Consider the following 23118-nt stretch of genomic DNA (forward strand, 5'->3'; position numbering starts at 1 on the left):
CACCGAACTGAGCAGCCACCAAATGCAATTGGTACCAACTGAAATAAGGACCTCTGCTCTCAGGAGGCTTATAACTAACTAAGGCAAGAAGTCACAGATAGCATATTCTGCAGTGTAATTTATAGATGAGGTGAAAACAAAGTGTTCCAAAATTCTAAGAGAGACATTGGAATTCTGACCACAACAAGTGTAATTTATGGAGCCTCAGAGTAATTATAGGATCTGGAACAGCTGGCGCTCAAATTTAGTTGTCCCCCCAGTTGCTGCCATTTCTGGGAAGTTAAAATTTGCGTCACTGCTTCTACTTGTGATAAAATGAAACTGCTTTCAAAGAGAAGATTCCTATTCCTAGCCTTCTTGGGTAACTTCTATTACCTCCACTTAAGGATGAAAAGGGAGACGGTTCCTCCAAGACTGCCTCATGGGGATCAGAGTGTCACCTCCACGCTTTTGCCCTAAGTGCCCCTGAGCAGACCCCAAAGGAAGGCTAAGAGATTTTTGAGAAAGACCATGTGACTGGCTAATAAACACCTATTTTCCTCAGATTCTACCTGAATTTATATCATCAGTGCATCACTCTTTTGTCCTCTCTTCCTCTTTTTAAATATAAATATTCTCTGGAGATGGGGTAAAACATTAAATGAATTCACACTGAGGAAACTGGCCAGGCAGAATGACTTACGCCTGTAATTTCAGCAATTTGGGAGGCCAAGGCAGACAGATTGCTTGAGCCCCAGAGTTCGAGACCAGCCTGGGCAACATAATGAGACCTCGTCTCTACAAAACAAAACAAAACAAAACAAAAAAATTAGCCAAGTATGGTGGCATGCACCTGTAGTCTCAGGTATTTGGGAGGCTGAGGTGGGAGGATTGCTTGAGCCCAGGAGGTTGAGGCTGCAGTGAGCTGTGACCATGACAGTGCACTCCAGCCTGGGTGACAGAGCAAGACCCTGTCTCAAAAAAAGAAAAAAAGAAAAAGAAAAAGAAAAAGAAACTCTTCAGGCTGATCAGATCTTCTTTTCTCTGATGAGTAGCTTAGGAGCTCTGCATTTCTGGCTGCTGCAATAGACAAAGTGTAGAACAGAGGTCAAGGCCTCAAATTTCTCTGACTTCCCAGCTGGGCTTGAGAGTGACTCAGGCCCTCACCTGAGGGCATTAGTAAGCTGTCCTTAAGAACAAGAGTGTATTTTCTGGCTGTTTTCTTAACTCATTTCACTATAGAGCCATGCCTAATATTAACAGTGCAGTGCTAGACTAGAGAGGCCTGACACTCCTACAGCCTTCTCCTGTCTTCTAGCTGGGACTTCACACCACAGACCCAGAGGAAAAGAGACCCAAAGATCCCTGCAGAAAACTGAGAATAGTTCCTTTACCACAGTGGTTTCATAATCTGTTCTTAGTTTCCTGTTTCTGCTGTAAACGATTCACCATATTTTATAAGAGAGAGAAGGCCAGGCTCTTGTGAGCCAGGAGGGATTTGAGAGATGATGAAAGCTATGTATGTTACCCATAACCTAAGGACTTCTGCAAGGTGCCCTACCTGAGCTGGAGTCGTGCCTTTTTTCCCTGGACATGGAAATACCTGTCAGTGCAGAAAGGCCTACTTTTGATCTTGGAAATAAGTTTTCTGGGGTGAGTTCTTAACGCTTTCCAGCTTTCCCACCCACTTTGGCTGTAGCCATGGCCTTCTGATCTATGTTTCTCAGGGGACCTGCAGGCCCCAGATATAGCCCCATGCTGTCCTCCTACCCCAGAGCACACTGTTCAGGCTACTTCCCCTGGGACTGAAATCCAGTATTTCACTTACTCTTTTTCTTTCCAGTATCCTCATGACATTCAATATTGCACTTACTCTAGGTCCTCCCTGCCTAAGCCCAAGTCAACTTGCTGTCCGGTGGGATTTGTAATCCAATGCTTCCTTGCCCTAGCAGAATCCCCTGTGTATAATCAGAAATGTGACTGAAAAAAGGACAGAGCCCTATGACTGTGGTCCCAGTCCCCACTGCTGACAGTAAGTCCCCAGGAGTGAGCTGTGTAAGCACCTTACATTCTGCACTTGGCTGAAAACAGCAAGGCAAGCCTCCAGTTAAGAAATGTTAGCCCCTAAGAAATCCCTGCCTCAAGTCTTTCTCATCCCTTGGGAAGTGCAAATTGGGTAGAGAAGAAACTGATTAAAAACAGAACAAAACAAATCATATTTAGATATTTTGGCTTTTCTCACCAGGGCTGGATTCAAGCATGTCCTTCAAAATAATAACAACTTAAGTCAATAAATAAATGTAAGGAAGTCCAAATGTTCACATGAAAACAACTGTGGTCATTTTTTGGCAATCCCCGGTTCTCTTTTCCACCTGTCTGCTCAGTTGTGGTCTCCCTCTCCCCCTCTTGTTGGGGCCCATGCCCCCGCTTTACTGTTGCCAGAGGCTTGTACTTAGTTTTCCTGTTAGGTAGGAGCAGTTACTTCCACTCCCCACACCTGCCATAAAGCACCTTTGTAAACAAAGCGAGTAGAAGGAAAATATCCTGACATCCACCACGTTCGGCTTTTGCTGATTCTGTTCACTTGGGAGCAGCTGCTGCTGGGGAATAAGAAGGTTGAGACTGAGAGTGAGGACCGCTCCCTGCTGGTAGGACTCAGGAGAGCAAAGAGCCCTCAGCTGGTCCATCCTCCCCCCTCCTGGTCAGCCTTCTGTTCTGAGATCAGAGTGGTGGGGTCACACTCTCAAGAACTGTGCTCAGCCGCCTCATCTCACAACCTTTCCCTCTCCCTGTGTGACTGCTTCCCTCTTACATAACCACGCTGGTGATTGGCACTGTCATAAATCAATACTTTGCTCACTTTCACATCAGGTAACACTATCCAGGGAGGTGGTTTCAACAAAGGAGGAAGTATTAGGAGATCTAGGTTCAAATTAACGCTGCCCCTAGAGGTAAAGGACAGAGACCCTCAGACTGATGAAATACGCTGAGAATTACGTAGACAAAGCAGGTGTTTTCCCCTCTCTTCCCCTTCTTCTGTGTTTTTACAGTGAAGACACCTGAAAGAAAAAAGTAGGGGGAACATAATGAGAGTAAATACGGTAATCTCTTCATTTGCTAGTTCAAGCGCTGGACTTGGGACTTGGGAGTGGCAATGGGGCCGCTTAGAGCCTGTATCTGACTTGGACTGAAATGTAGGTGAGAGACAAGATTGTCTCATATCCGGGGAAATCATAACCTATGACTAGGACAGGAAGAGGAAGCACTGCCTTTACTTCAGTGGGAATCTTGGCCTCTGCCTGCAAGCCAAGTGTTCACAGTGAGAAAAGCAAGAGAATAAGCTAGTACTCCTATCCTGAACAAGGCAGCGGCTCCTTGGTAAAGCTACTGCTTGATCGATCCTTTGCACCTGATTGTTCAAAGTGGACCCCAGGGGAGAAGTCAGAGCGAAGAACTTACCGCCAAGCAGGTATGGTTTTTCTTTCTTTCTCTTTTGCTAGGGGCTGACTGCCCTTCAGCTTCATCCAAAAGATGTGTGTGAACACAAGTATACCTTCTGTTTGAGGTCAGCATCATAGTGGGTGCTGAATCATGTTGGCCTTGCTGCTGTCTCCTCATTTCTAGGTTGGAAAAAAAAAAAAGCATGAAAACAGTCACTTAATGTTGCGCCTCATTACTGATTTTCTCTGGTCCTGCACTAGCCTCCTAGAAAAATCACCATGGGGACGCCTCAACTCTGCATGAGTTACCACAAGTCACACATACAGCCACCTCCCTGTTACAGGGCTGGAGTCCCTGGACCCAGGAAATTCCACCCCCCAGGACTGTGGGAGCTGGAGGCTATGGGAACTGGGAGCAACTCAGCCCTGATTCCTTTTGGCCTGCTGGGTTAGTGCTGGCAGCCCCCTGAGGCCAAGGACAGCAGCATGACAGTCACCAGGACTCATCACCTCAAGGAGGGGTCCCTCATTGCACTTGCCACAGCCCTGCACAGTCCTGCGGCTGAGTTGGTTTCAGACCAGTGAGTTTTCTACCTCTACTATTGAGAGGGCACCTTGTCCCACAGAACCGAGTCTTGCCTGCAAGTGCTCAGTGCCACCAAGCCCTTCTTCTCTCCACATTACAGCCCGGCTTGGCTGAGGCTGTGGCCGGAGGCACTGCTTTAAGGCCACTCCATATCTGGGACAGGTCAACAGACACCTCTGAGGCCACTGAGTCTTGACTCAATGAATCAGCTATAGCAGGCACTGTTCCTCTGCTACATGGCCTCTAATGATCTGGCCGGAGTTGAAAGGATGCTAAGGGAGGCCTCAGAGGCTTATTTAATCAGTTGGTTAATGGGAAAAAGTATTTTTTGGTACACAAATATGCTTTAAAAATATTTTAGTTATGTCGTAAAAGTCTAAACCTGGGGTTGACAAACTATGGCTCACAGGCTAACTCTGGCCCACCAGCTGTTTTTATAAATGAAGCTTTATTGGAACACAGCCATGCCCATTCGTTTTGTATTGTGTACAGCTGTTTTTGCCCTACAACAGCAAAATTGACCAGTTGCAAATGAGACAGTATGGCCCACAAAGCCTATAATATTAACTATCTGGCCTTTAACAGAAAAAGTTTTCCAACTTCTGATCTAAAAGCTGTCAACTTGTTACAAAATTATTATGGAATAAACCCAAGACAACCACAAAACTGACTAGACTATGTTTTTTAGGTAATAACTTTTTAAATTATAAAGTAATATATGGTTTCATGCTCCTTGAAAATGAGAAAGCAGTATAGATAAACCTAAATTCACCTTTGGCCTTTCTGTCAATCCTAATCTCCAGTTTCCTCAAAAGTACTTAGTGTGATATATTTACTGCCAGACCATTGTGTCTGTGTGTGTGTTCATCTATGCATAGATGTACTATTAAACATATCTGTTGTCATGTTGTTCTAATTCTGTTTTTCCACTCAATAGCATAGATCTCTACGTCATTAATTTTAACAGCTATGTCATATTTCACAGTGTACACTTCTTTTATTTAGCCATTTTCTTTTTGATAGATATTTAAACTTTTTCCAATTTTTCAGTCTTACCAACGAACACCACTGTGTTTGTCTGCTTGTGGACATGTGCAAATATTTCACTAGAGGAACTACTGAGAAGTTGAATTGCCACATCACGGGATATATGCAGTTCAATTTTTGAATGCCAAACAGCCCTTCACAGTGCCTGAACCCATTGTACTCCCTCCAGCAGAGAAGGATAGTTACCGTTCCTCCACACTCCAAGCAATGCTTGCTGTTTATTCAGTATTTTATTATTTTTTCCATTTGAATTAGTGCAAATGACAACCCATTATTTCAATATTTTAATTTCCCTGATTGTTAATGAAGTTGAGCATTCTTTTTATAGGACCTCTCTTGGCCATTGTATTTCTCTTCTTAAATTACCTATTCATATCCTTAGCTTATTTTATGTTGGATTTTTTTACTTCTTTGTAGGAGTTTGTTATTTATTCTCAATGCAAATTATTTGATATGCATGTAATATTCTCCCTAAGCCTGTCACTTGTGTTTTAACTTTGTTTAAATCATACTTTTTAGCCAACAGAAATTTTTACTATTATTTTTGTAGTTATTTTGATGTAGTTAAACCTGTCAATTTCCCTCTTTATGGATTTACTCTCTGAGGCTGATTTTTAAAAGATTTCGCAGCTTCCAAGATTATGAAGCTACTTTGGTGCATCTTCCTGTGATACTTTTATTTTAAAAGTTAGTCTTTATTCATCTGGCACTTATTGCAATATATTATTTCAATACTATTTATTGAAAAGTCCATCTTTTTCCTGTTTGTCTGAAATGCCACCCCTATCATGTACTAAATTCCTACTTACACATGTCCATTTTTCTGTCCTTTTGTATTTATTTCCTATTCCTGAGCCAATTTCCACTATAATGTTTACATTTTCTACTTGATATTTTCCCCCAATAAATAGAAAATCTATTTTGTGTTTTGACATTTTGCCTGGTTACCTTATGGAATTATCTTTATAGTTACAAAAGCTCATCAGTTGATTCCTTTGGAATTTCTAGATAGACAAACGTATCATCTTTATATAGTAAGAGTTTTGCTTCTTCCTTTCTAATCTTTACCAACCTTAATTTTTTGCGTCTTATTGGTTTTTCTTGGCTGAGTAGTAGCCATGAAAGAAGGTAGTGTCAGAGCTGATACATACAGTTGTGTGGGAAGTATACTGCACAATTCTAGGGGATACTGTTTACAAACACTTATATGTCCTAGGCATTCTTGTCATGTTCCTGATTTCCATTTTTATTTTGTACTAGGAACTTATTTTTCTTGGAACCTTGTCTTTGGGATTCATTGAGATCGAAACTGTTTTCCTCTAGAGGATTTATTTTTGCTTTTGCCAGGAACCTGAGGACAGAACTAACTGGGACCACCATAAGCTTGGGGTCTACTGGCCACACAAATAGTGTGAATTCTGACCCAAACTTACTTGATCACAAGCCTGTTGTGAAGAATCTCAAAGGAGTCTTTTCTTTTTGCTCTACCCGGAGCCAAGGCTGAGAAGGCCTGGGATAGACCTGTCTCCCTCTGTGGTTCCTACTGACAATGCACCCTTAGGGGATCTTGAGTTTCTAGTCTAGGATCTGGGTGGTCCCCAGGCTTTGTCTCCTATTCTACCATTAAAATCCAGGCTCCAGGCCTACAGGAGTCCAGAAAACCCCAGGATAATCATGCCTCCCCTTTCTCATGCCTCCCCTTTCTCATGCCTCCCCTTTCTCATGCCTCCCCTTTCTCATGCCTCCCCTTTCTCATGCCTCCCCTTTCTCATGCCTCCCCTTTCTCATGCCTCTGGCTTAGCATAATCTTATACATTTTGGCCTCTTGAGACTCCCTTTACTTTCCTACCAGCTCAATCCTGCATGAAAGATGACATTCTTACAAATTTATCCAGTATTTTTAGGTGCTGTATACCAGGAGAATTTTCTCTAACCACCTTCTCCATCATAGTGCCAGCAATAAAATCTTTATTTTTTATTTTAATGAGATTGATTCTAATGCTTCTCCAATAAGATACATAGTAAAAGTGTTTAGTAACTATTCTATATCAGTTTAGTGAAGCTCTCTTCCATTCCTCTTGGTTAACCAAGAATTTTAATCATGAATGAATATTGAGTTTTATTAAATGCTTTTCAGCATTTATCAATTTCCTTATCATATTTCCATAACTAATTATATAACTCATCCCAAGGGTGATGGAAGCAGAGGTGACCTAATGGCCACTAGGACCCTTGGAATGCAGACTCATGATTTTTCCATTAAAAAGAACAATAAATTCAGGGAATGTGGACAACATCAATTCAAATTCTTAGTGTGGTTGCCATGTTCTGTTCGCTGAGCCATCAGACTCTTGTCCTCACACTTCAGATATTGGTTTCCTGGGCACAACCTGGGCAGGACGGGAGCCCTCTTGCATACAGGGGCCTTTTAGGTGGCACAACTTGAAGGGGGCTGGGAAAAGTTCCCTGCAACACCTCCTGAACCTCTATGAAACATCGATATGACAAACTGAATACCCAACTGGAAATTGACATAAAGAGACATACCCAAATCCTAAATCCTAATTTTCCTGGATCTGTGTAAGTTCAAAAGGGTCAAACTATAAAACCACAGGCAATACTGGCACTACACATGCATTGATAAGACACAGGCAGTTAACTCAGAGGCTGCTGTGTCCTGTTAAATATCGGAGGAGGGTACTGTGTGTACTTATGACCTGGGCTGATAACCAGCTCTCAACCCTGATGTGTGTCTGGGAACCTTCTGACTTCTTGGATCTGATGACCAAGTCCCAGGAAGCATAAAGGTCAATTTTCATTTATGGCCCCCTGAAAATAGCAGCTGACTTCACTTTCTTGAATTCACAAACTGTGACTTCGGCTATCTGAGTTTCCTGTGGAGGCCTGCGCTTGCCAGGGCCAATGAGGAGACTTTTGTTTACAATACTTGATTTGTTTCATAAATAATTTAAAACATATAGCCTCATTTTGTCCCCATGAATTCTGTGAAAAAGCAACTTGCGTCATGTATCTATTTACATGACAGGAAGAATCAGAATAAAGGAAAAGAAAAGATATTCTGGCCAGGCACGGTGGCTCACGCCTGTAATCCCAGCAACTTGGGAGGCCGAGGTGGGTGGATCACTTGAGGTCAGGAGTTTGAGACCAACCTGGCCAACATGTTGAAACCCCATCTCTACTAAAAATGCAAAAATCATCCAGGCATGGTAGCGCACAACCTGTAATTTCAGCTACTCTGGAGGCTGAGGCATGAGAATCATTTGAACCCGGAAGGTGGAGGTTGCAGTGAGCAGAGATCATGCCACAGCACTCCAACCTAGGGGATAGAGTGAGATTGCCTCAAAAGAAAAGAAAAAAAAAAGTTCTGTCATTAATTGACTTCATGAACTGGAACACACCCCAGAGCCCCTGTTTATTCATTTGCAAAAGGGATAATAAGAACGGCTCTGCCCCCGACTCACTTGTTCAACTTGCCTTCTTCACAGGCACCTCGACATGAAGTTGTAATTTTGAAATCATTTTGTAAACAGCAAAACTTGTGCAAATGTGAGTTAAACTCACCAAACATCTCCCTTCACTGAACAACATCAATGGTTTTATAGGCATCACTTGCCTGCATCTTAGAAATTCAGTATTCTTGTATTACATTCCCCTTACCTGCTTTTTTCTCTTTATCCTCTGGCCAATTCTGCTATTAATATGTGGGTGTGGGGGTGTGTGTGTGGTGCGTGTGTATGTGTATCTTGGAGATAGTGGGATGATTATATATATATTATGCGTGTATGTGTACATATATGTGTGTATATGTATGTATACACACACACATAATTAAATATATATATAATCCTGCTATCTCCAAGAGTTTCTATCCCAAAGATTATGGTTTTTGTTTTTTTAACCATTTACCCCCTTTTACTTAGACTCTGTTGCTTCAACTTCAAATTGCCCACTCTTCTCTTCCCATAATTTCAGTAACCTGGTTCCAAAGATTTTACTTTGACTCATTTGAAGACTAAATGTATCTATATGTCCTCCCCACATCTTTCTCCGGGGAAGGAACTATCTCACCCTCAAATGTATATTGACTTTCTAAAAAAATTATTATTATTATTATTTTAAGAGACAGGGTCTTGCCGTGTCACCTAGGCTGGAGAGCAGTGGTATGATCATGGCTCACTGCAGCCTCGAAATCCTGGGCTCAAGCAATCCTCCTGCCTCAGCCTCCCAAATAGCTGGGACTACAGGTATGTGCCACCATGCCCAGACACTTTTAAAATTTATTTTTGGTACAGACAGAGTCTCACTTTGTTGCCCAGGTTCATCTGAAATTCCTGGCCTCAAGTGATCCTCCTGCCTCAGCCCCCGAAGCATTGGGATTACAGGTGTGAGCCACCATCCCTGGCCATTACATATAAAAATTTGTTTATTTATTGTCGATTGAGACAAGGTCTCATTCTCTTGCCCAGGCTGGAGTGCAGTGGACAATCATGGCTCACTGCAGCCTTGACCTCCTGGGCTCAAGTGTTCTTGCCTCAGCCTCCCAAGTAGCCTCCCATGACTACAGGCACATGTCACCACACTTGGCTAATTTTTTACTTTTTGTAGAGATGGCATGTTGCCCAGGCTTGTCTCAAACTCCTGGCCTCAAATGACCCTCCTGTTTCAGCTTCCCTAAGTGCTGGGATTACAGGTGTGAGCCACTGTGCCTAGCCTGTATATTGGCTTTAAACAACAATTTATAATGTGAGTCATTTCACATATCTGTTTGTTTATTTCTTTTATTTCCTAGCACCGTAAAGGTGTTTTTATTGACAAGATCATCTTCTCCATGCCAGTCTGTTTGCGTACTGCCAATTTTCTGTCTGGTTAGTTGGATTTCTTAGGTCCTGCTACTATTGCAAGTGTGGACTGCAGACCCACAGCATCAGCTCACCTGGGAGCTTGTGAGATGCTGAAGCTCAGGCCCACCACAGACCTACTGAATGGGAATTTGCATTTTCATGAGCTCCTGGGTGATCTGTACGTACATGAAAGCTGGAGGATCACTCTCTTAGATTGTAAGCACAGGCTCCAGGTGACCTTAAATAGGGCCACTTCTGAAGCAGGCATGGGAGAGGAGGAAGGCAAAAATCTCAACTGCCAGGACCCTGACCTCCTAGAGATTAAAATGTGGTTCAGAACTCAGGTTGGGATCAAATGCAGTTTAATTGACATGGTTATCTTTTTATTCCTTATTGTAGTGCTTTTAACTACTGCATTAGTCCATGTTCACATTACTGATAAAGACATAACTGAGACTAGATAAATTACAAAGAAAAAGTGGTTCAACTGACTCACAGTTCCATGTGGCTGGGGAGGCCTCACAACCATGGTGGAAGGCAAAAGGCATGTCTTACGTGGTGGCAGGCAAGAGAGAGAATGAGAACCAAGTGAAAGGGGTTTCCCCTTAAAAAACCATCAGATCTCATGAGACTTGTTCACTACCACGAGAACAGTGTGGGGAAACCATCCCCATGATTCAATTACCTCCCACCAGGTCCCTCCCACATATGTAGCATTATGCAAGCTACAATTCAAGATGAGATTTGGATGGGGACACAGCCAAACCATATCAACTACTGATGGTACTTTCCTTTGCTTCCTTTCTTTCTGCTGCTTCTCCACCTCACAGCTTCTGCTTCCTCAGAGCCCTTCCTGCTTCGCAGCTTCCCTGTCCTGCCTTCTCTCTGAGTGCACTATGGCTGCCATGCACAGGGCAGGACCAAGGTACCCAGAGCAATCTGCTATTTTGGCTTCCCTTCAATTTAAATTCAATTTAAATATTCTTTAAATATTTGTTGACATTTATTTGGTGATGTTCTTTTTTTAATTTGTGGTAAAATATACAGAAGGAGCAGGATTGAAAAATTAATTAATTCTGGTAAAATTCATACAACAAATTTTACCATCTTAAGCATTTCTAAGTATGTATCTCAATAATGTTAAGTATATTTTCATCGTTGTACAGCCAATCTCCAGAGGTTTTTCATCTTTTAAAATAGAAACTCTACCCATTAAACAACTCGCATTCCCCTCGCCCCACAGACCCTGGCAACCACCATTCTACTTTCTGCTTCCATGAGTTTGACTACTATACCTCGTATTTGTCTTTCCGTGACTGGCTTATTTCAATTAGCATAATGTCCTCAAGGTTCATCCGTATTGTAGTATGTGTTAGAATTTTCTTTTTTTTTAAAGGCTGACTGTATTCCATTGTAGTATGTCCCATGTTTTGTTTATCCATTCATCAGTTGATGAAATTTGGGTTGCTTCTACGTTTTGTCTATTGTGAATAGTGCTGCTGTGAACATCAGTGTACAAATAACTCTTCAAGACCCCGATTTCAGTTCTTTTTGGATATACACCCAGAAATGATTGCTGAATTATATGATAATTCTATTTCAGTTTTCTGAGAAATTGCCATATTGTTATCTATAATGGCTACACCATTTTTACATTCCTACCACCTGAGTCCAAGGTTCCAATTTGTCTACAGCCTTGCCAACACTTGCTATTTTCTGTTTATGTGATAGCAGCCATCCTAAGGAGTATAAAGTGATGTTTCATTATGGTTTCCATTTGCATTTGCCTTATGATTAGTGATGTTATTTTTTCGTGTGCTTGTTGGCAAGTGATGTTCTTTTAAATGTGTACTATGTTCTTTATGGTCAAAATAAGTAATTTATTCTGTGTAATTTTCCAAACCACACAACTTCTTGGAAGGCATGTTTAAGTGTTTACATTATAAAACAGTACACTTCTTTCTTGCAAACAGCTCTACACCACATATTATTCCATTTCTGGCTCTGTCTGCCAACTTCAATGTGCTGTCCTCAGGGTTGGGTTGACTGGAGTGGCCCTGAGTGACAGGCATGTGAGTGTCCCTGAGCACCGTGCAGATACTAGTCTGTATTGTCAAGGAGTGTTTTAAGTCTCCACCTCAGGGTGATGACTGCTTTGGTAGGAAAAGAGGCAGTTTAAAATTCATCTGATTTCTGTTTCGTTCCAATAATGTTTTGGTGCCTTTGAATATGGCAGCTCCCTAGACAGCAGTCCAGCCAGCAGACCTTTTATAACTTAGCTCTGTCTGTATGTCTGACATCTAGACTCACGAGAAGAGGATCTAAATGGGTCAGGGAATTACTTGTCCCTGGGACAGAGCTATTACACCATTCTTCACAGGCCCCAGAAGGTCTATGGACCCTTTGTTTGGGTACCAGGAACTCCTCTAAGAACAGGTTTGGGGTGGGCTTGGCCTCCACAGTGGCCTCCTACTGCAAGGTCAGGCTGGATTAACATCTGTGAGAGTCTCCTGCACAAGGAGAGGTGGGAGGCTGTGAACACTCGTATGTGTCCCCTTGTGTAATTGCTTCACCAATGTTGACAGCTCATGTGACACACCTGTCTTCTTCTGATAGAGGAAGGAAGTAATACCATTTTCTATCAAAAGCATTCCTTGATCATCGCTGCCCTAAAAAACAATTATTTAATGGGTCTTTTGTCAAAGTCAGTGATATGGTTTGGATGGTTTGTCCCTTCCAAATCTCATGTTGAAATATGATCTCCAGGCCGGGCACAGTGGCTCACAACTGCAATCTCAGCACTTTGGGAGGCCAAGGCAGGCAGATCACCTGAGGTCAGGAGTTTGAGACCAGCCTGGCCAACATGGTGAAACCCCGTCTCTACTAAAAATATAAAAATTAGATGTGGAGGTCAGAGTGGAAGCAAGTGTGAGAAGGTTCAGCAGAAGAAAACATAGCTGCCAAGTGTTTGAGTCCATCAGCAAGTTTGGGCTGGCCTTAGCTGTTGCAGGAGGCATGGTGAACTCTGCCTTATGTAACATGGATGCTGGGCACAGAGCTGTCATCTTTGACCAATTCTGTGGAGTACAGAACATTGTGGTAGGGGAAAGAACTCACTTTCTCATACCATGGGTACAGAAACCGATTATCTTTGACCACCATTCTCAACCACGTAATGTGCCAGTCATCAATGGTAGCAAAGATTTACAGAATGTCAACATCACACTCTGCGTCCTCTTTGGGCCTTCATTAGCCAGCTTCCTCGCATCTTCACCAGCATCGGAGAAGACTATGATGAGCGTGTGCTGCCATCCATCACTGCCGAGAGCCTCAAGTCAGTGGTGGCTCGCTTTGATGCTGGAGAACTAATCACCCAGAGATAGCTGGTCTCCAGGCAGGTGAGCGACAACCTTACAGAGTGAGCAGCCACCTCTGGGCTCATCCTGGACGATGTGTCCTTGACAATCTGACCTTCAGGAAGGAGTTCACAGAAGCAGTGGAAGCCAAACAGGTGGCTCAGCAGGAAGCAGAGAGGGCCAGCACTCACTGGCTACTGCAGGGGATGGCCTGATGGAGCTGTGCGAGCTGGAAGCTGCGGAGGACATCACGTACCAGTTCTCTCGCTCTTGGAACATCAGCAGTCTGCCGGCAGGGCAGTCCGTGCCCCTCCAGCTGCCCCACCTGCCTGCACCTCCGCGGCCAGCTGGGCCACAGCCCCGATTATTCTTAACACTGCCTTCCTTCTGCCCCCACCCCAGAAATCACTGTGAAATTTCATGATTGGCTTAAAGTGAAGGAAATAAAGATAAAATCACTTCAAATCTCTAAAAAAAAAAATACAAAATTTAGCCGGACGTGGTGGCGCATGCCTGTAATCCCGTAATCCCAGCTACTTGGGAAGCTGAGGCAGGAGAATCACTTGAACCCAGGAGGCAGTGGATATAGTGAGCTGAGATCATGCCACTGCACTCCAGAGTGGGGTGACAGAGCAAGACTACGTCTCAAAAACAAAAACCAAACAAAAAGAAATGTGACCTCCAGTGTTGGAGGTAAGCCTAGTGGGAGGTGTTTGGTCATGGGGGTGGATCCCTCATGACTGGTTTGGTACCCTCGGTAATGAGTGATTCTCACTCTTAGTTCATACAAGAGCTGGTTGTTTAAAGAGCCCGGCACCTCCTCCTCTCTCTCTTGCTCCCTCTTGCCATGTGACATGCCGGCTCCCGCTTCACCTTCCCCCATGCTTAGAAGCTTCCTGAGACCTCACCAGAAGCAGATGCTGGTCATACTTATACAGCCTTCAGAAGCATGAGCCAAACGAACCTCTTTTCTTCATAAATTACCCAGCCTCAGATTCCTTTGTAGCAATACAAAATGGACTAACACAATCAGATCTCACTGTAACTCCAGAACCTTGCTGTCCACCATTCTCTCCTAGCCAAAGTCCACTTTTTCTCCTCCAGAGTTACCACAAAGAAAATGAACAGACAGCCTCAATCCTTGCCACTCAGGCGTCCGTGTAAACAGAGTCCACCAACAGGCTTTGTGTGAGCAACAAGGCTGTTTATTTCACCTGGGTGCAGGCAGGCTGAGTCCGAAAAGAGAGTCAGCAAAGCGTGGTAGGATTGTCATTAGTTCTTACAGGTTTTGGGAAAGGCGGTGGAGTTAGGAGAAATGTACATTCTCAAGGGTGGGGAGAGTTACAAAGAACCTTCTTAAGGGTGGGGGAGATTACAAAGTACATTGATCAGTTAGGGTGGAGCAGAGACAAATCACAATAGTTTCCACAGTGAAGGCTATTTTCACTTCTTTTGTGGATCTTCAGTTGCTTCAGGCCACCTGGATGTAAACAGGGGATATGATGGCTTAGCTTGGACTCAGAGGCCTGACATAGATGAAATTTCTCTTCCAAACACCACTAGCTGGGGAGTTGGCTCTTGGCTGGGGTTGGTCAGTGCACAGGCCAGTAAGGGAGCTGGGCAAGTGCAGAAGTGGAGACTAGCTGTGTCCCAGACAGCGACTCTCCCCGGTCTGTGACCCTGGAGAGTCCTTTAGCAGGGCAAAGTGCAACATAGGCAGACCATAAGGGATGCCTCAGTGACAGACAAGCTTTGTGTGCCTGCAGGGGGACAGGAAGAGGGTGGGGCAGGAGAGGGAGATAAAAGGGCTCTGAGGCAGTGTACTCTGAGCTCCTTCCAGTCACCTGCTCTGCTCAGCCAGTCAGCCCGGCCTCCCTTGTTTACGACCACACAGCACTGCTGTGTGTCTGCCTTTACCTGTGACTCTTCCCTAGCCTCTGCGTGGCTAGCAGCCCTCTTCTTTTCTCCTACTCTCTTAAGAAACATGCCCATCACCTGCAGTTTCTCTGGGCTCCCTGTTAATCCGCCTTCCTCATCTCCTAATGCTGCCACCTCCCTGTGCCTGGAAATAGTCAAGGCCGGATTCTGTTCTTTTGCTTGAATTTCTTTCACTTTGCTTCTTAACTCTTTCTAAACTACAATTCCCCCATTCTCACTGCCTTAGTTTTCCCTCTCTCCATGTTTATCAAACTATATCCCACCATGCCCTGACAAGGCTTCTCTCCCTTAAATCATCCCCTTTCTAGTATTTTGCTGGCAATATATAGTGGGGTTTTCTCCTTTGCCCTACATCGTCACTAAACTTCCCAACCTGATAGGCAGTGTCTTGCACCTTCTACTGATCATTTCATTCTTTCTAGCACTAAAGATGACCACTTCCCATGTCTGTACCCAATTCCAATTCCTGGCCTGTTGGCCCAGATGTATCTGCAGCACTCACCCGTGTTCTCATGCCTAGTCTCTAAATATTTGACTCCAAAGGTCACTAGTGGATCACCTCCCTGCCTCTCACTTTCCCCCAAGGCACAAAGTCTCCTCCCAGCACCTCCCTTTAGTCCTTCCCTTCCTCGTGTCTCTTCTGCAGGGAGAGGAACATGTTCAACTTTGTGATTTTTTTCTAGTTTGTAGTTGTGATCTACCCTGTACCACTGAATCATCTCACATGATTTAAACACTCACACCGAGTGTGCCACACTTCACGGCTTAATCCCCTGTTGATCAGAAAACCCCAGGTCCCTGGAACTGAAGCAGGGTCTCATTCAGCCTGACACAACCTGAAATTTCTCCCAGACTTCTTTCCCAGCCCCAAGACAGGGGACTTGCAAGAGTCCCTGTGTTGAGCCTCCTTGGAACTCACTGTCCTCCGTTGATCAAGGCCCACCCAGCACGTTCTGTCTAGTTCTAATCCTCAAGGCTCCTTTGCATCCCTTCCTTGCTCCGTTGTCCAGCGCTGAGCTCTCTCAAGCCTTGTACTGCTCTCCCCTTTTCCATTCCCTTCCAACTCTATTCCTCTCCTCTCTACAGACTCCTGGGAGCCTTGCTCCTTCTGTAGCAGAAACTTCACACTCATTTTATTTCAAATTCCCCTCCATTGCTATCTCCAGTTGCACTGCTTTTCTTAGTTTCTTTCCCTCCACGTTCACACTTGTCTTCTCTGGAGGGCAGGCTCTCCTGGGGGCTTCCCTTGGGCCAGCCTCAGAGTGGCATCTACTTTTCTGTTTCCTCCCCACCTTCTCTCCCCTCACTTCTTGCCCTGCCAGATCTGTCTATGGCAACAGCCCCTGCAGCAGTGCGCTCTCCTCTTCCTCTTCCTCTTCATGCCCAAGGCCATGTCAGCCTCTCTTATCAGCTTCCATTTTATTGTAGGGACACTAAGCATAGAGCAGTTAGTGAGTAAAGCGAGTTAGTTCAACATCAGTGGCAAGGGCTAGGACCTGGCCTCCTGACTATGACAACAAGACGATGCCCACTATATCTCCCTGCTGGGAGCAAAAATCAAAGTCCTCTGACCTCCAGGAGGCTGTCAGCTAGCTGGGTCCTGTTTGATCACAATCAGTCATTCCCATGTTTATGTGTGTGTCGTTCATGGAAGACCTCCCTTATCCCTTGAATAGGGGATTTGGGGCCTCTTAGCAAATGAAGTAACTGCACAAAGACGTGTGTGTGTATGCATGTGTGTGTGTGTGTGTGTGTGTGTGTGTGTTTCCCCTTCTCATTCTTATTCTCCACTACCCCCAAACAAACACAGGGGATCTTATACAGAAAATCAGCATTTCCCAGAAAGGAAATGGCCTCATGAGGAAGCAGCAGGAACAGCCTGTTTATGGGAGAGCTCAGTGGGCCAGGCAGGAGGTGTTCTGGCCCTTCCTCTGTGTCCACCATACTTCCTTCTTCAAGCTGTTGAAGTGGTGCTCTGGGATGTCAGCCTCCAGGCATTCAGCCATCAGACTCTTACTCTGAAGAGAACAGGGAAAACTGAGGAAATACAGACAATTATAGAGGAGAAAAAGAAAATAATTCCAACTCCAAATTCATCACTATTTCAATTCTCTATATATACATATCTACACACACAGATACATACATACATATCTCTAAAATATAGCATATACAGGACATTATTATTATTGTAGTTTTAAACCTTCAATATTGTTTTATATGCACCCATATTTTTACCCTTTTTAGTTCTCCACATTCCCTCCTGAAGTTCCATGCTCCCCACTGGCTTTTGCCAGGATAACTTTCTTTGGTATTACTTGTAACGCAAGTATCTGCTGGCAAAAAATTCTTCAGTCTTTGTCTGAAAATGTCCTTATTTCGCCTTTACAATGGAAGGATAATTAAACTGTTGGTCAAATTCTTGGACAGCAATAAAGATATTAACCCATTGTCTTTTCTGTTTTATAATTTCAACTGAAAAGTCAACCATTAATCTTATTTTTATTTCTTTGTGGTTAATTTTTTTTTCTGGGTATTTGTACGATTAGTTTTCTTGTCATCGATTTCCAGCAATTTTATGATGTGTGGGTAGGTGTGTGGGTAGGTATGTGTGTTTTTAATCCTTCTTTCATTACTTTCAAAAACTTCTTGGCAAATGTGTTTTCCCAGATCGCTTCTGTCCCAGTCTTGTGTCTGTAACATATGTTAGGCTATTTCACTGAGTTTTATGTGTCTCTTACACCCTGTTTTTTTCTTAATGCTCTTTATTTTGTTTGTTTCTGTGCTTCGGTTTATATCTTTTCTGTTGACCTAATTTTGAATTCACTATCACTGTCTTTTGCTGATTCAGTCTGTTGTAAAACATCCAATGAGTTGTCAATTTCAGATATCGTACAGTTAATTTCTGGAATATCCAGAAAAGTCCAGTTGATAATTTTTAAAAATAGCATTATTGAGAGATAGCTTATGTATCATAAAGTCTAATCATTTAAGTGAACAATTGAATAACTTTTAGTATATTTACACTTGTGCAGCTATCATCAAAATCTAATTCCAGGACATTTCTATGCTCCAAAAAGAAACCTAATGTCCATTTGCAGCCACTCTCTATTCCACTGTCAGCCACAGGCAACCACAAATCTACTTTCTCTATGGATTTTCCTTTCCTGGACATTTAATATAAGCGGAGCTATACAATATGTAGTCTTTGAGTATACTTCTTTCACTTAGAATAATGTTTTCAAGGTTCATCTGTGCTGTAGCATGTATCCTCCATTCTTTTAAACTACTGAATAGAATTTCATTGTATATTAGCATTCCAGGTGTATTCCACATTTTATTGATCCACGAACCAGTCGATGGCTATGTGGGTCGGGTTTTGGGCTATTATGAATAATGCTGCTATGAACAGTTGTGTACAATTTTTGTGTGTGGGCATAGCTTTTCATTTCTCTTGGGTGGATATGTAGAAGTGGAATTGCTGACTTATGATGAATTTATGTTCAAGTAACTGAGCAATTGTTTTCTTAAATGGCTGCACCATTTTACACTCCAGCTAGCAGTGCATAAGGGCTCAGTTTCTCCATATTATTACTGATTCTTCTGTCTTTTTGATTTGTAGCCATTGTTGTGTATTGTAAGAGGTATTTCTTTGTGGTTTCAATTTGCCTTTCTCTAATAACCAATATTCTTGAGTATATTTTCACATGTTTATTGGTCATTTCATAGCTTCTTTGGTGAAATATCTATTTTAATCTTTTGCTCATTTTAAAATTGGGTTATTTGTATTTCTATTATTGAGTTGTAAGAGTTCTTCATATATTCTGAATACAAGTCCCTTATGGGATATGTGATTTTAAAGATAATTTCCATCTGTGACTTATCTTTCTACTTTCTTAATCGTATAGAAAGCACAAACATATTCAATTTCAATGAAGTTCAATTTATCAACTTTTTTGTGCCATATTTTTTCTGATTGAAAAACAAACAAACACAAACAAACAACAAAAAAGACTTTTAAAAGCCAGGAATAGAATAAGTCTTCCTAATGTAATATGACAATCTCTCCTATCAGCCACCAGTAATATGCTTTATAAAGAAAACTAGGCTGGGTATGGTGGTTCACGCCTCTAATCCCAGCACTTTGGGAGGCTGAGACTCGTGGATCACCTGAGGTCAGGAGTTTGAGACCAGCCTGGCCAACATGGTGAAACACTGTCTCTACTAAAAATACAAAAATTAGCCGGGTGTGGTGGCAGGTGCCTGTAATCCCAGCTACTCGGGAAGCTGAGGCAGGAGAATTGCCTGAACCTGGGAGGCAGAGGTTGTGGTGAGCTAAGATTGCACCACTGCACTCCAGCCTAGGTGACGAAACTTTGTCTCAAAATATATATATATATATATATATATATGTGTGTGTGTGTGTGTGTATAAAATACCTGAAGCCTTCATGCTTTTGGTGTCATACCTAAGAAATCTTTCCCTAACCATAAGGACTTATTCCTATGTTTTCTTCTCAGAGTTTTATAGTTATAGCTCTTACATTTAGATCTATGATTTTGTAATCCATTTTGAGTAAAATTTTCTGTATGGCACGAGATAAGAGCTTTAATTCATCTTGCATGTGAATATCCAGTTTTCCAAGCACCATTTTTTAGCAAAGTTGGTCTTTCCTCCATTGAATTGCCTTGCATTTTTACCAGAGATCAATTAATGATAACAGTAAGGGTTTATTTCTTGAATCTCAATTCTGATCCATCAATCTCTATATCTGTCTTTATACTAATGCCACATTATCTTGGTTATTTTAGCTTTGTTGTAAGTTTTGAAATCAAAAAGTGTAAGTCCTCCAACTTTGTTCTTCTCTTTCAACATTATTTTGGCTATTATGGGTTTTTTACTTTTCCATAGATCATAGTTTTCCTTTGAAGCTTTTCTTGCCTTCATCTCTTTGTCTATATTATCTTCCATTTCCTTTTCATTAATCATATGATTTTTTTTTGGTCTTTTTTTTTTTTTTTCCTTTTTGTGGAGAATGGGGTCTTGCTATATTACCCAGGCAGGTCTTGACCTCCTGGGCTCAAGCCCTTCAGAGGGTGTGGAACAAGATAACTCTGGATGTGGTCAGAGTGGCAACAAGGATCCTCGGTCCATTCTTCTATAGCTAGAATTGAAATGGCAAGAAAAGAAGTGAGGGTCTTAGGGAATCACTTCCTGCCTGGGAACAGGAACCTACATTAAAGGAGTCCCATGGCATGGAGGGACCCTGTCTGGGGTGAACCACCTAGGAAAAAGTTTGCAGGCATGGAAATGAAGAAAGTTTAATGAACAGTTCATTCACTCAAAGACAAACCTTGTGAAGGATGCAGCATAGCACTGAATTAAGAACACAGGTTTTGGAGTCAGACTGACATGGATTGAGATTCTGGCTCCACCTCCTGCCAGCTAAATAATGTCAATGAATCGCTCACCTAAAGAGGAGAGGAGCTGTGTGTGCTCAGTGCAGACTGACGGTGTCTTCAGCAAACTGACAATTTTAGTCATGTAGAAAGACTAAATTCATTGATTTATTCACTCATTTATTAAATAAATGAATTATATTCTTCCTTTCTGAGAACATAATCCTTAGCTTTAATATTCACCTTGCATACTGGACTTTACAATTAATTATCTTTGCAAAGGCCTCTCTGAAGAAGTGTTTTACTTTCACTCAGTACAGGAGATGATACTTTCAACCCTCTTCTGATGAGACTTCACCGATTACTAAGCACCCTGAGAAGCAGGTGGAGCCCTCAGAAGCAAACACAGCTGTATTCAGTTAAAAGTACACATCTAATTGGTCTCACTAAATTTGCATGAAATAGAGATGTAGCTGGCATACACCAGACAGCCAGTCACTGTCATTTTCCTGCCCAGAGGGCGACATTCTGTAAAGGAACAGTGATGGAAGAGTGACACGGGAGCAGGACTGCAGCTGCTGGCTGGCACCCCTTCACCCCAGTTCAGATCTGTTTCTAACCCAACTCCAGGGGTTCTGCTTCCATTATTTCTTGCCTCATAACAAATCTCCCCTAAACTCACTGGATTGAACCCACCACTGTTTCATTTTCTGACATGATTTTCTGTGTTGGCTGGGCTCAGCTGCGGAGTTCTTCTGTACCACAGGACCTTGGCCGACGCTGCAGTCACCTAGAGGCATAACTGGGCTGGGGAGTCCAAGAGGGCTCACCCACACATCTGATGTTTGGTGAGGATGACCAGGAGGCTGAGGTGGCCGGGCCTCTCTCATTGGTGCGATCTCAGGCCTCTCCCTCTTCACATGAACTCTCCGCATGGTCTCTTTGGGTGGTCACTAAGCAGGGTAGCCAGACTTTGTTACACAGTGGCTTAGGGCTCTCCAAAGACAAAAGTAGAAGCTACCGGGCTTCTTACTGCTTAGGCCCAGAACTGTCTCTTCCCCACATTCTATTAACTAAGCAAGTCACAGACCAGCCTAGACTCATTATAGGAGGGGGCTGCACAAGGGTGTGAATCTTTCGGGGCATGGCTCCTTGGGGACCACCTTGGACAACAGCTATCATGGGTTCTCTAGCTGGGACTTCACAGGCATATGAGAGAAGGAACTACAGAATGTGCCAGTGTCAGTTTGCTTAACACTTGGGCCAAACAAAATGAAAGTTATACAAATACCATGGAATGAGATTCTGGCATTAATTCTACTATCTCCTCATTCAGAAATTGGGGAAAGTGGAAATTAGACATGGCTTAAGTAAATGTCCTTCCTCTGGTCCTTTGGTGACATTTCTTTTATCTTCTTGGTCCATGTCACCTGTTGGGCTTCTCCTGCGAGTCATGTAGTCATGTTATAATTGTCCCTTCCATTATGGGGAAGAGCATTTATATTTATTGCTGAGAAAGCACCATCTCACCATCTTCAGTTGTCCAAAGTTCATAATTGATGTGCAGAATCTTTGCCTACTGTCTCCATTGCCCCAGGTGCTGCTATCCCTCATGGCTCCTGAATGATGCTGAAAACATAAGGGAGGTTGTTCTCCTCTAATGTGCACTCTGAAATACTATCCTGCTAATAAAATTTCCTCTGCCTGCCTGTGATGCTCTTTGATTTGGGAACATTCTTTGTGAACAGTTAGAGGGTTTTGTAAAGTCCCTGGGTTTTTGTCATAAGAGTAACTTCCAAGTTATTTGGAATACATAACAGAATATATCTGGTGTGTAGTAGATGCTCAACACATGTCTTTTGAGGAATATGATAAATGCCATGATGATTGTTATGAGGAATAAATGAGTGCCATGTTCTGAATGTTTATGTTTCCCCCAAATTCGTATGTTAAAATCCTCATCCCCAGTGTGATGGCTTTAGAAGGTGGGGACTTTGGGGGGTGACTGGGTCATGAGGGTGGAACCCTCATGATTGAGTTAGGTCCTCATGAATGAGACCCCAGAGGCGGGGCGTGGTGGCTCATGCCTGTAATCCCAGCACTTTGGGAGGTTGAGGCAGGTGATCACTTGAGCCCAGAAGTTGCAGACAAGCCTGGGCAATATGGGGAAACCCTGTCTCTACTAAAAATGAAAAAAAAAAAAAAAGTAGCTGGGTGTGGTGGCATGCACCTGTGGTCCCAGGAGGCTGAGTTGGGGGATCGCTTGAGTCCAAGAGGTAGAGGCTGCAATAAGCTGAAATCACACCACTGTACTCCAGCCAGGGTGGCAGAGGTTTTTCTTTTTCTTTTTTTCTGTTTCAAAAGAGAGAGAGAGGCCCTAGAGACCCAAAGAGCTGGCTGGCTAGCCCCTTTCACTATATGAGGACACAGGGAGAAAGTGCCATAGATGACAGGAAGCAGGCTCTCACAGACATTGAATCTACCAGTGCCTTAATCTTGGACTTCTCAGCC

At 43.1% G+C, this 23118-nt stretch overlaps 1 protein-coding gene and 1 pseudogene across 2 annotated transcripts in view; both read left to right on the top strand.

Annotated features, from left to right (window-relative positions):
* The first annotated feature begins 1572 nt into the window (after positions 1 to 1572).
* On the top strand, positions 1573 to 13694 carry LOC104657629 (annotated as a pseudogene).
* Positions 1638 to 23118, top strand: part of NR1I2 (nuclear receptor subfamily 1 group I member 2) — a 36272-nt gene continuing 14791 nt past the window's right edge. For both annotated transcript variants that reach the window (XM_010357472.2, XM_010357473.2), the window contains exon 1: positions 1638 to 3448. The gene's annotated coding sequence lies outside the window, so the exon portion shown is untranslated. The remainder of the gene's footprint in view (positions 3449 to 23118) is intronic.

This window comes from Rhinopithecus roxellana, chromosome 1, assembly GCF_007565055.1.
Source record: "Rhinopithecus roxellana isolate Shanxi Qingling chromosome 1, ASM756505v1, whole genome shotgun sequence".
In the NCBI taxonomy this organism is placed as follows: Eukaryota; Metazoa; Chordata; class Mammalia; order Primates; family Cercopithecidae; genus Rhinopithecus; species Rhinopithecus roxellana.